Raw genomic sequence first — 12192 nt, forward strand, 5'->3', positions numbered from 1 at the left:
ACACACACACACTCACCACACACCACACACAGACACACACACACACACACACACACGCAAACATACATGCAAGTTTTTCAAGTGTACAACTCAACAAAACATCACCTGAATACAGTGCCGAGAGTATAAAGCCTCTTTCTGTAACAATTTTCCTCCCCCCCCAACCCCCCCCCCCCGGTTTCTTTCTCTTTGGCTTTCTTTTGTGTTCCCCCCTTCCACTACCCCCCCACCACCCCAAACCTATTAATTTCAACATAGGGAGGGGGCATTTCCAAGGCATACAAACAAAGCAACAAAGTCAGGAAGCCATAGAGGCAATAAACGCTAACCTTGACCACATCTGCCACTGCCTATGTATATATATATATATATATATATATATATATATATATATATATATATTCACAAGAAAGCCCAAAGAGAGCAAGCAGGTGGGTGTGGGGAACATTCGTACAATGTCATGTGGTTGTCGATTTTAGCGTGACTCTCCTTATGAATGACAAGAAAGTGTTGGGGCGGAGCGGGAGCACACTGTAGTATGTGTGTTTGAAGTGAGGTAAATCTGGATGAGGCCTTGTCCATGAAATGTACAAAATCAATCAATTTGGACCTGGACCGGTGGCTCAGTTGGCAAGAGCACCTTCCCTTATGCCACTGTTTGTGGTTTGGATCCCCAATCAGGGCACATACAGGAAGCAACAGAGCCCTGGCTGGTGTGGCTCAGTTGGTTGAGCATCATCTTGTGCATTGAAAGGTCACCAATTAATTTCCAGGTTGGGGCACATGCCCAGATTTCAGGTTCATTTCCCAACTGGAGTAGGTATTGGAGGCAACTGATAGGTATTTCTCTTTCTCTCTCTCTCTCTCTCTCTCTCTCCCCTTCCCTTTCTCCCTCCTTTCCTAAAATCAATAATACACACACACAGACACACACACACACACACACACACACACAAACATTTGTTGCTGTCAATCCTCACCCGAGGATATTTTTCCATTGATTTTTGGGGAGAGTGGAGGAGACAGGGCAAGACAGAGGGAAACATCGATGTGAGAGAAACACGTCAATTGTTTGCCTGCGACCAGGGCAAGGGCCCAAAGAACCTGCCACCAAGGTCCATGACCTTGGCTGGAATCGGACCTGGGACCCTTTGGTCCACAGGCTGGCCACTGCTCAATGCACTGAACCAAACAGGCTAAGAGAATTATATATATATATATATATATATATATATATATATATATATGCTGTACCCAGCCACGCATTGCTGTGGCTCAGTCTGGTTAAATGGAAAAGAAAGAAAAGAGAAAGCACAGGTTTTCTAATGCCCTTAATTTCACAATGCCTGTGGGTATGCAACATTTTGTGTTGTTCCATTGTCTGTGCAGATATAGAGATTGTCTGGTTTGCCAACTCTAGAACACACAACATCTAATTGTCCATGTGAGAAGGAATCCACGTCTAGATCTAAACCGCACAATTCTAAAGATTGGCCCTGAGCTTTGTTGATGGTGATTGTAAACGCCAATCGAATTGGGAATTGCAATTTCTGAAATTGAAATGGCATATCCGTTGGAATCATAGGAATGTGAGGAATAAGGACATCTTCACCTTTGAAAGGTCCTATCAAGATTGTTGCTTCTATGACATTGCTCATTAATTTTTTTTACTGCAAGCCGCGTGCCTGTCAAAGCTTTGGCTGCTTAACATTTCGCAACATGGTAATTGGCACGCCGATTTTCAATTGCAGTGCATGCGGTGGCATCCTGGCAGATCGAGTGAATTCAAAAATTCTGTTGGATAATTAACCGCTTCATCTGCTTCCACAACAGTGTTAACGGACTTGTATGTGACTGCCTCGCTTTGAATGTTAGACTGAATGATATTGTTAAGTCCATAGAAGTCTTTGTTCTTGGCGGCAAGAATAGCTCATTCACTCAGCCAATCATGATTCTTATAATTGGTTTGAATATTGGGAAATACTTTTTCAACCAATTCTTCTTTTGATGTCACTAAATTGCAGAAGTGATGAGGCAATGAAATTCGTCCTGAGGTAAGATCAACCAGCACCTTTCCGTTCCCAATTCCCAGCAATTGATGTGAGAATATCTCAGCTGATGGACCGTTTTGCAGCTGGACATGCATATCTGTGGTTAATTTTATCTGAAATTTATAATTGTAAACAAAAACATTGAAATAGAATCGTAAAATATTTAGTTTAGCGTGTGTTGCTTTTACGTCCAAGAGATGGCGCTGCTTTTCAAAAAAGGCATGTTTTTACCTGTCACAGGTGTGACATCTATATAATATTAGGTATATAGATATATAAAAGCACGCGCGTGTTCGAATGCAACATTGTGTCAAAATTTCTAAGCAAGGCCATGTACTTGGGTTGCAGGCACATCCCCAGTAGGAGATGTGCAGGAAGCAGCTGATCAATGTATCTCTCTCATTGATGTTTCTAACTCTCTACCTCTCTCCCTTCCTCTCTTTGAAAAATCAATAAAATATATTTTTTAAAAAATTCAAAGCAATCGGTGAAGAGCTTTCGGAGATTTAAAATTTTGACCAAATGAACATTTGCATTTATATATATATTTAAAAGCTACCGACGAATGAATAAACAACCTCTCTCTCTCTCTCTCTCTCTCTCTCTCTCTCTCTCTCTCCCTCTCTCTCTCTCCCTCCCTCTCCCTCCCTCCTCTCCACACTTCTACTCTCTCTTTTTTTCCCCCACTCTCAAAAAACAAACAAACAAACAAAAAACTAACCCTAGCTTGTTTTGCTCAGTGGATACAGCCAAAAGGTCCCAGTTTTTATTTTAGTCAAGGGCACATGCCCGGGATTCGGACTAGATCCCCAGTACGGGGTGTGCAAGAGGCAGCCGATCCATGATCCTCTCTTTTCGTGGATGTTTCAATCTCTCCCTCTACCTTCCTCTCTGAAATCAATAAAAATTATATTTTAAAAAACACATCAAGCCCTAGTCGGTTTGGCTCAGCGGATAGAGCATCAGCCTGCGGACTGAAGGGTCTCGGGTTCCATTCTGGCCAAGGGCAAGCTCAATCCCCAGTAGGGGGAGTGCAAGAGGCAGTTGATCCACGATCCTCTCTCATCATGGATGTTTCAGTCTCTCTACCTTTCCCTTCCTCTCTAAAATCAATAAAGAAATACATTTATTTTAAAAAAAATACATCAGGAATCAGTGTAGAGCAGTGTTTGACAGCACTTGGGAATCACTGCTAAAGTGCAATACACTGTAGAACAGTATTTGACACCACTTGGGATTCTGGTTGGTTCTCCAGTTTGAAACTTGGAAGAAAATAATAGGATTAAAATTGTATTTTATCATACATTGACATAATTCTTGATAATAACTGCAGAACACTTATTCTTAGAATGAATCAGAACAGAATCTAATTTTGGTTGGGATTTTCGTCTAACTATATTTTCTGACAAAATTACTAGATGTTAAATGCAGTGTGGTATCCCAAATTGGATCCAGGAACAACAAAGTGCATTATAACAAAAAAATTGGTGAAATCTGCATAAAATTTGCAGCTTAGTTAATAATAATACGCAGACATTTTAGTTTTAACAAAAGTTCCATGCTAATGGAACATTAGGGAGAACTGGTGAGGGGTAGACAAGAATTCTCGGTATAATAGTTGGAATATTTCTATCAATCTAGCAATATATATATCTGACTTGAAAAAATGGGGTGAGGAAGCAAATTACAAGCCCATATTTTTATTTTTTCCATAATGCAAATCTATTGTTACACAAATGTACAGTGTTTGAACAGAGCAAGAAAGCCGCACTGTTGCCTAGAAAGAGGAGTTGAAGCAGCACGTGGGAAGCAGGATGGTCCCGAGATATCAGGTGTGTGGTTAGCGGCTCGGCTCCATGTATGTGGAGATGTCCATTTCTTCAGGAAGCTCCGCCACATTGACTTCAAACCGACCCTGAACCTCATTGAGGATTTTGGCATCATTCTCATGAGACACAAAAGTGATAGCCAGGCCTTTGGTGCCAAAGCGCCCGGCACGGGCCACCCGGTGGAGGTAGGTGTCCGAGTCCCCAGGCATGTCATAATTGAAGATGATGTTGACTCGCTCAATGTCCATCCCTCGGCCAAACAGATCGGTGGCCACCAGGATCCGCCGCTGAAAGTCCTTGAACTGCTGGTAGCATGCTAGGTGCTCCTCCTGGGCCATGGCCCTGTGGATGGCGATGGCTGGGAAGTTCTGTTGCACGAGTAGGTGGGCCAGGGCCATGCAGCACTGCACCGACCTCACGAAGATCACCACCTGGTTAAACTCTAGCACGTCCAGGAGGTCAAGGAGTTGATGGTTCTTTTCTCTCTCTTTGAGCTTGACATAGTATTGCTGCAGCCCATGCAGCGTGAGCTTGGTGTCGTCGTCCACCGACACCTCCATGGGATCTTGCATGAACTTCCTGCAGACAGGCCGGATCTCCTTGCTCAGCGTGGCACTGAACATCATGCACTGCTTCTCGCGTGGTGTCAGGCGAAAGATCTCCTGTACATCCCGCCGCATGTCTAGCTGCTCCAGCATCTTGTCACACTCGTCCAGCAGGAAGTGCTTCACATTTCTCAAGTTGAGGCTCCTGTTCCGCACGAGTGCCAAGATGCGACCTGGAGTCCCCACCACAATGTGGGGACAGTTCTTCAACACCTCTTCGTCCTTCTTGATGGAGAGACCCCCGGAAGAACACGGACACCTTGACACTGGGCATGTACTTGGAGAAGCGCTCATACTCCTTCCTGATCTGAAAGGCCAGCTCCCGAGTGTGGCACATGACCAGCACGGCCACCTGTCCATTGATGGGCTCGATCTGCTAAAGGGTGGCCAGCACGAAGACTGCAGTCTTACCCATTCCAGACTTGGCCTGGCACAGGATATCCATGCCCAGGATGGCTTGGTGCCCCGACCTGCAGGGCACGCTTCGTGGGTACACCGCACCAAATCCTGCAAAGGAATGAGAGGATAGGAGACGCGAAGAAATGGAGGCAAGACAAAGTTCTGATCAAGCCTCAGTTTTATTTTTACAGCGGGTGGTATTTATGTTGTTTCTAGAGGAGGGGGTTGGGCAAAGGAAGTCGTTAAGGATGTAACAGGCTTTGGAATGTCGCAGCTTATCAGCGGAGATGTAGCTTGCTTTGTGCTTAGGGTGAGGGTATGTTATCTTTTAACTCCAGGCTAAATCGCAAGGTTAACTTTTAACTCCAGGCCAAACCAGGAGTTGGCTTGGAGGAGCCAGAAACCTATTGTTGTAAGCTGGAGATGTATATGTGATTTATAATGGCTCCCAACAATTCCTCCCTTACCATTTAGTTAAGGGTGGGCATTAACCGACTGGGGGAGTAGTGACCTGGTTCCTCCCATGAGATCGGCAGATCTCACCTCTGGTGGCTCTTGGTATCTTTTGGGGAGGAGAGGCAGAGCCAACAATTATATATGTATGGATACCAACCTCTATGCAAACCAGGTGTGCTCACAGAGAAATCCAGAGGCGGTCGAGAAAATTTTGATTTTCTGTTTTGACCTTCCCTTGCAGTGCTTTGCCCTGCACCCAGACGGTACCCATACCATACCTCTATATAGAGTGTAGGTAAGCATTCCTCTGGCTTTATGCTGTCCCCGTGGGGAGGGAGCTCTGGCAATCATAATCACGTTCTCGGTCTATAGTAGTTAAACGGTGGTAGTGAACCTGAATGGGTTTGGCCAGGATGCTATCAATTTGCTGTTTGACAAAACTTGTCAGTTTCTTAAAAGCCCATGGACCAAAGGTTAAAATTAACAGTAAGCTGACAAGGGGGCCAAGTGCAGGAAGCAGGTAGGGGAGTAGGCCATTGAGTCCGCTCCAAAGGGGGTTTTTGAACAGCTTTCTTCGCCTTTTCACCAGGTCTTCCTGGAGTTTTCTTATCTTGTCTCGGACGATTCCAGATTTGTTGGCATAAAAACAGCAGCGTTACTGTAGGGCTAAACATATTCCTCCCTGCTCTGCTATAAGTAAATCTAATCCTCTTCTATTTTGTAAAACTACTTCTGCTAGGGAGTCAATTTGGTCTTGGAGATCATTGATAGTACCTGAAAGAGCCTGAACATCAATTAACTGATTAGATAATTTATTATAGGTATGTAATGCGGTTCCTAATCCAGCTGTGCCAGTGGCCACAGCTCCAGAGACTCCCAGTCCTGTAAGTAAAGGAATAAATTGGACAGCCCGCTTACTGCGTCCAGCAATGTAATCAAGGCTGGGTAGGGGGACAGGTTCTCCCCCTAGAATAATATCAATGTCAGGGAGAATACTAGCCTGAACACATAATCCTGTCCAGTTTAAAGGTAGAGCTGTATAGGCCATATTACCTCCATATACAAACACTCGTCCAGGAGCGGGGCAAAGGGAGGAACTGTGATTGTGAACGGGAGAGCAGTTAACAAAGCTAAGGGGGTTTTCGTAGACATGAGGAAAAGTTGAATGCAACAGGTTGAGTTCTAAAGGGTAAACTGAGGGTACAATTGTTATTAGAAGTGATGTTACTGATGTCATCTGGAATGACAAGGGGCATAGGTGTACCTAGGGTCATGCATAGCCAACAGTTTTCTGCAAGGGATGGATTGGAGGCATTTAAAGCACGGAGTGTGGCTTCTAAGATATCAGAGGTTTGGGTGTCTAGATCTACTCCTGGTGATTTAGGTAAGGCTAAAGGGTGATAGTGGAGGGGAGGATACATGTTTCTAATGAATTCTTCAATTTGGTTCTGAACTAGGGCTTCCCTGACTCTGTCAGAATTTATAGTATGCTAGGCAGCTTTCTCATTTGATGACCCATCAGTAAAAACAGTTAAAGCTCCAGGAATTGGTTCCTGCGTAGTATTTTTTGGTATAATGATGGAGGTCTTATATAAAAATTGTAAAAGTTTATCTTTTAGTAGGTGACAACTAAGTTCCCCTGAATATCCATTTAACCCAATTTGCCAATTTTAAGTCAGTTTGAAATAGCATTTATTCTTTTAACTTTGCTTCTCCTAAGTTATGGACAGTAAATGACCTTAATTAAATTTCTGGTATTAGTTTTTGGGTAAATTTACATAAACTTTGTTTAAGGAGACAAAACACAAATTATTTAATTTAGCTTTTGAGGCCCAATATATTGATTTTTAATTTTAGTTAGGCATCTGAAGGAAACCTTTTTATTTCCTTCCAGACAGCTTTCTTTCTCACACAAGCAACAAATGTAAGAAACATGGTTGCCTTTGAGATTTTAACAAATACTGTCGCAAAGCTATATATTTCAAGTGATTATTTTAAAAAGGCAAAGCGAAGCAAGTAAATTTAGTATTTAGTAAACTTTTGATTCACAAGGGACAAATGCTGCCCCACCTCCAGCCTAATTTAATATGCAGCGGTGAGGAGCTTTTGTTATTTCAAATTACATCTTAAAATTCCACTGCTGTATTTTAAGAAATATTAAACAAAATTACTTGTTTTGCCCTTTCTCAGAGGCAAAAACCTAAAATATATTTATTAATTTATATTTGATAAAGCTTTCCATGTGATTTCAAGTATATTAAATTGGCTTTATTAAAAAACCTTTAAGAAGAGAGAATAAACTTTTGAAAACATTTCAGGGCCCATAAAATGTCCCAAAGTCATTCCTTGGTTATAGTTTTGAAATCTAACTTGGAAGACCATCAAATATATATGTGTATATATGATTTAAAGATTATATACCTTTTATAATTATTAAGAGATATCAATTAAATTTAAACTGATCTTTATATTTAAAAATTTTGGTTGGGATTACAAAATTTATCCTCTTTTTTCAATTAGACAAATGTTGAAATTTTACTATAATTATATGATTTTTCCAAATTTATTCAACCAGAACTTTAAACTCGTAGCTGGCAAGTTAAATATTTAGCATTTCTCAATCAGTGACATTTTTAGGAATAAACTTCAAAAAATGCAGGACATAATCAACCAACAGATTTAATTCTGTTCTTTAGATTTTGTACGAAGTACACTTAGATTTTATTTAATTCAGTATTATGTCACTTCAAGATACCTAGGTATAAACTCCAAGGTCTTAAATTTCACAGCAGATTTGGAAAACCACACTTGAGGCTGGCAAGGCAGGCCTGGCCCCAGCCTTTGAATTTAAAACGACCATAATTTTTCCTCTGGGGAAGGCCAACAAACAAGGTTGTAGATACATTGCTTCCTGCCTCTTGCTAGTCGGTGGGAAGTTTCAATATTGGCCTGGGGGAGGAAAGGGGGGGCTGTTTTCCCTGGAAGAACAGGTTTGGCCTAGCCTGGATTAATCAGATGTAAATTGACCACATTCTTTAAGAATTTGCTACAGGTGGGAAGCAACTAGCCCCTTTTCTCATTAGAAATGTTTTGGCCAGCCTTTTCAATTAACAAAGGGCCGGTTTTTTACCGGGCTACTTAGATTTTTATAATTAATATAGATCAATAATTCTTGAGATTCAAATCTAGATTATTATTTTAAGGCAGTTATTTTGGTAACTTTTCTATAACAGACAATTTTACTAAATTTCTTTGAGGCTTTTAAGATTAACTTTGGAACAGGCTTTATTAATATTTCAAAAATCACTCTTTATTATGGAAATATACCAATCTTATTGCTAGAGCCAGCCTGCATTTCTTCCCTGGCTCAAATATGCCATTTTTCTTAGGAAATAATCAGTCTTGGGTTTTATTCTGTACATTTGTAAAGAGATTTTTAGCTCAAAACTCTACCTAAATGTCCAAAATCGGATGATGCGCACTTTTAGTTCCAAGCCAGTTTTTCTCTTTACATGTGAACAGAAATCCCAGACGCATTTTCTAAATTTTGTAAAACTTTTTTAATTACGAGAAGGAGATTTTAAATTTGAATACTGGGGAGGAGGCGTCCATATAGGATCGCCATGTGTTCCTTTTTCCTTTCCCCTACATATCCTGCTTTGGGGGAAGTTTTAGCAAATGACTTAGATGGCGTATTTGTTCCCAAAGTCATGCTTAATAGAAGAAGACATTTTAAATTTTTTCCTATTTTGCTTTCTGAAGTCATGGCTAGCACCCAAGGTAATCTTAGCCAAAGTTTGGTTGTCATAAGATGTTCTCCAGTAATTTTTAAATAAAACACCAAGTAATCTCATTGCAGGAGAGCCCACAGCTCTGCCCTCTCCTGCCATCTCTGAATCTCTCCGAACCAGAGAGAGATTCGGCAGCGGGGTTTCATTTCTTAAAAGTAAAGAAGCCTTTTAAATCTTTCTTTTTATCCCTAAATCTTCGTGCTCTGAGGGACTCCCTGAGTCCTTCAAGAAGCCTTTTGAATCTTTCTTTTTAACCCTAAATCTTCGCGCCTTGAGGGACTCCCTGAGTCCTTTAAGAAACAGGTCATGAGAACTCAGAGCCTGACCCATGTCTTAGCCTCTTCCACGTAAGCCTCCGGGACGTATAAACCCCGTGCCAGGTCAGCCCAGGAGTCGACAAGGAGACGAACCAGCGAGGAAGATGCCAACCGTCACCTCAAAAGAGAGGCCCCTCTTCACGTGTCATAGGTCTGGATGTTGAAATTCTCTGCTGAGACTACTTCAGTCCTGTTTATGCCACAGGTGTGTTTTCCTACGTAAGCAACCGGTTGGTATAATCCGCCAACTCGGGCCCCTGAATCAGAGCTCCCCAGATCGAAACTTGTTTTCAAGTGCCTTCCTCGGAGCTGCTTCTGCAGCTCGCTCCTCCTACGTAAACAGCCGGTTGGTATAACCCGCCAACTCGGACCCTTGTGCGGCAGGTAACCTGCTAGGACCCTCAGGCATTCACCAGTCGGGAGTCAGGCACCCCATGAGTGCTCACAAGGTGGACGGCTTGCATTTTTAAGTAGGCAAGGAGTTTTCCCGGAGTAACAGTGACACAAGTTTTTTCTGGTTTACTTCTAATTTTGGGTGGACGGTTTAAGCTTTAAAGTAGGCAAAAACACTTACTTCAGAGTCTCAGCTGGAGTCCCCATTTTCTCAGAAAGACCACTAAGACAAGGTGAACGCAGGGTTTTTGGAAGGAGTCAACCACGTGGAACGAAACCAATGGACAAGCCTGAGTGATTCGGAGTTCTCTCCGCCGAAATCGGGTACCTTTCACTCTTCCCCGAAATGACAAGAGAGTACTCAAAGTGGACTAGAGGCAGGAGACAAGGGGGGAGACAATGAGGGAAGAGAATGCCTATCCAAAATGAATGCGTTCACTTACCAAAGCAACAGGTCTGACTCGCAAAGCGGGTAAGCAAAGCGGCGACCAGGAAAAAAGCAGGCTGACTCACAGGGCGATCCCAGTGGTGCCAAAGGGAGGTCCGGCCGGACATAAAAAGTGAACGTTCCTGAGGAGGATTGGAGAGCGGAGACCACGGTTGGGCGCCAGTTATGCCCCGACCTGCAGGGCACGCTTCGTGGGTACACCACACCAAATCCTGCAAAGGAATGAGAGGATAGGAGACGCGAAGAAATGGAGGCAAGACAAAGTTCTAATCAAGCCTCAGTTTTATTTTTACAGCGGGTGGTATTTATGTTGTTTCTAGAGGAGGGGGTTGGGCAAAGGAAGTCGTTAAGGATGTAACAGGCTTTGGAATGTCGCAGCTTATCAGCGGAGATGTAGCTTGCTTTGTGCTTAGGGTGAGGGTATGTTATCTTTTAACTCCAGGCTAAATCGCAAGGTTAACTTTTAACTCCAGGCCAAACCAGGAGTTGGCTTGGAGGAGCCAGAAACCTATTGTTGTAAGCTGGAGATGTATATGTGATTTATAATGGCTCCCAACAGCTTGGGGGATGCACTGGTGCTGAACCTCAGATGGATGCTCAAAGCCACAGTCCCCTATGGCCCTCAGGAGCTCAGGCTTCAGCAGAAAGTCCAGGAAGCCAGAGCTGTGGATGGAAAAGTAGGACCCCTTGGCATCTTTCTTGGGGGTATTGGGGTGCTCTCTGTAGGAGCCCGGGGCTCTTCATCTTCCTCATAATCCAGAAGCTCGTTTTTCACATCCTGTTCCGCCATCATACTGGTTGGCCGTTCGCCTCGGCGCTCGCGCGCGCGTGCTGGGAGAGTCCACTCGAGCTAGAGCGCCCCATATGGTCGGTCGGTCAGTGAGGGCCCTCTTTCAATGGCAGACCTCCGACTTGTTGCAGTCTCACTTGGGGAATGAGACAGGCAGCTCTCTCAGGCCGCCTTTATAAGGGCACAAATCTCCTCCTGAGGACTCCACCCCCAGGACCTAATCCCATCATGAGGGCTCCACCCCCAGGACCTAATCCCATCCCAAAGCTCCAGCTCCTAATCCCATTACCTGGCATGATAGGATTTCAATTTATGAATTTGGGGCATGGTGGGAGTCACAAGCATTCAGCCCATAGCACTCATCTTCACTTCACTGTGCTTTATTGTCCTAAATGATTTAGAAAAATGGGCTCTAGCCAGTTTGGCTCAGTGGATAGAGCATTGGCCTGCGGACTGAAGGTCCCGGGTTCAATTCCGGTCAAGGGCCTGGGCTTCCTGGAAGAAGGCCGCACGTGGCCCCAACATGGAGGATACAGGCAAGTTGGAGGGGAGGGCATAGCCCTCGCCCTTTCAGTATATATATATATATATATATATATATATATATATATATATATATGCTGTACCCAGGCACGCATTGCTGTGGCTCAGTCTGGTTAAATGGAAAAGAAAGAAAAGAGAAAGCACACGTTTCTAATACGCTTAATTTCACAATGCCTGTGGGTATGCAACATTTTGTGTTGTTCCATTGTCTGTGCAGATATAGAGATTGTCTGGTTTGCCGTCTCTAGAACACACAACATCTCATTGTCCATGTGAGAAGCAATCCACGTCTAGATCTAAACCGCACAATTCTAAAGATTGGCCCTGAGCTTTGTTGATGGTGATTGTAAACGCCAATCGAATTGGGAATTGCAATATCTCAAATTGAAATGGCATATCCGTTGGAATCATAGGAATGTGAGGAATGAGGACATCTTCACCTTTGAAAGGTCCTATCAAGATTGTTGCTTCTATGACATTGCTCATTAATTTTTTTACTGCAAGCCGCGTGCCTGTCAAAGCGAATTGTGCCAGAGGTGGGCGGGGGGGGGGGGGGCGGGGGGGGAACGG

General features: G+C 43.4%; 1 pseudogene; it reads right to left on the reverse strand.

The window, feature by feature from the left end:
• Positions 1 to 3891: 3891 nt before the first annotated feature.
• On the reverse strand, positions 3892 to 11079 carry LOC139000801 (ATP-dependent RNA helicase DDX39A-like; annotated as a pseudogene).
• Positions 11080 to 12192: the final 1113 nt, after the last annotated feature.

This window comes from Myotis yumanensis, unplaced genomic scaffold, assembly GCF_028538775.1.
Source record: "Myotis yumanensis isolate MYYU_CA2020_CCGP unplaced genomic scaffold, mMyoYum1.0.hap1 SCAF_30, whole genome shotgun sequence".
Taxonomy (NCBI): Eukaryota; Metazoa; Chordata; class Mammalia; order Chiroptera; family Vespertilionidae; genus Myotis; species Myotis yumanensis.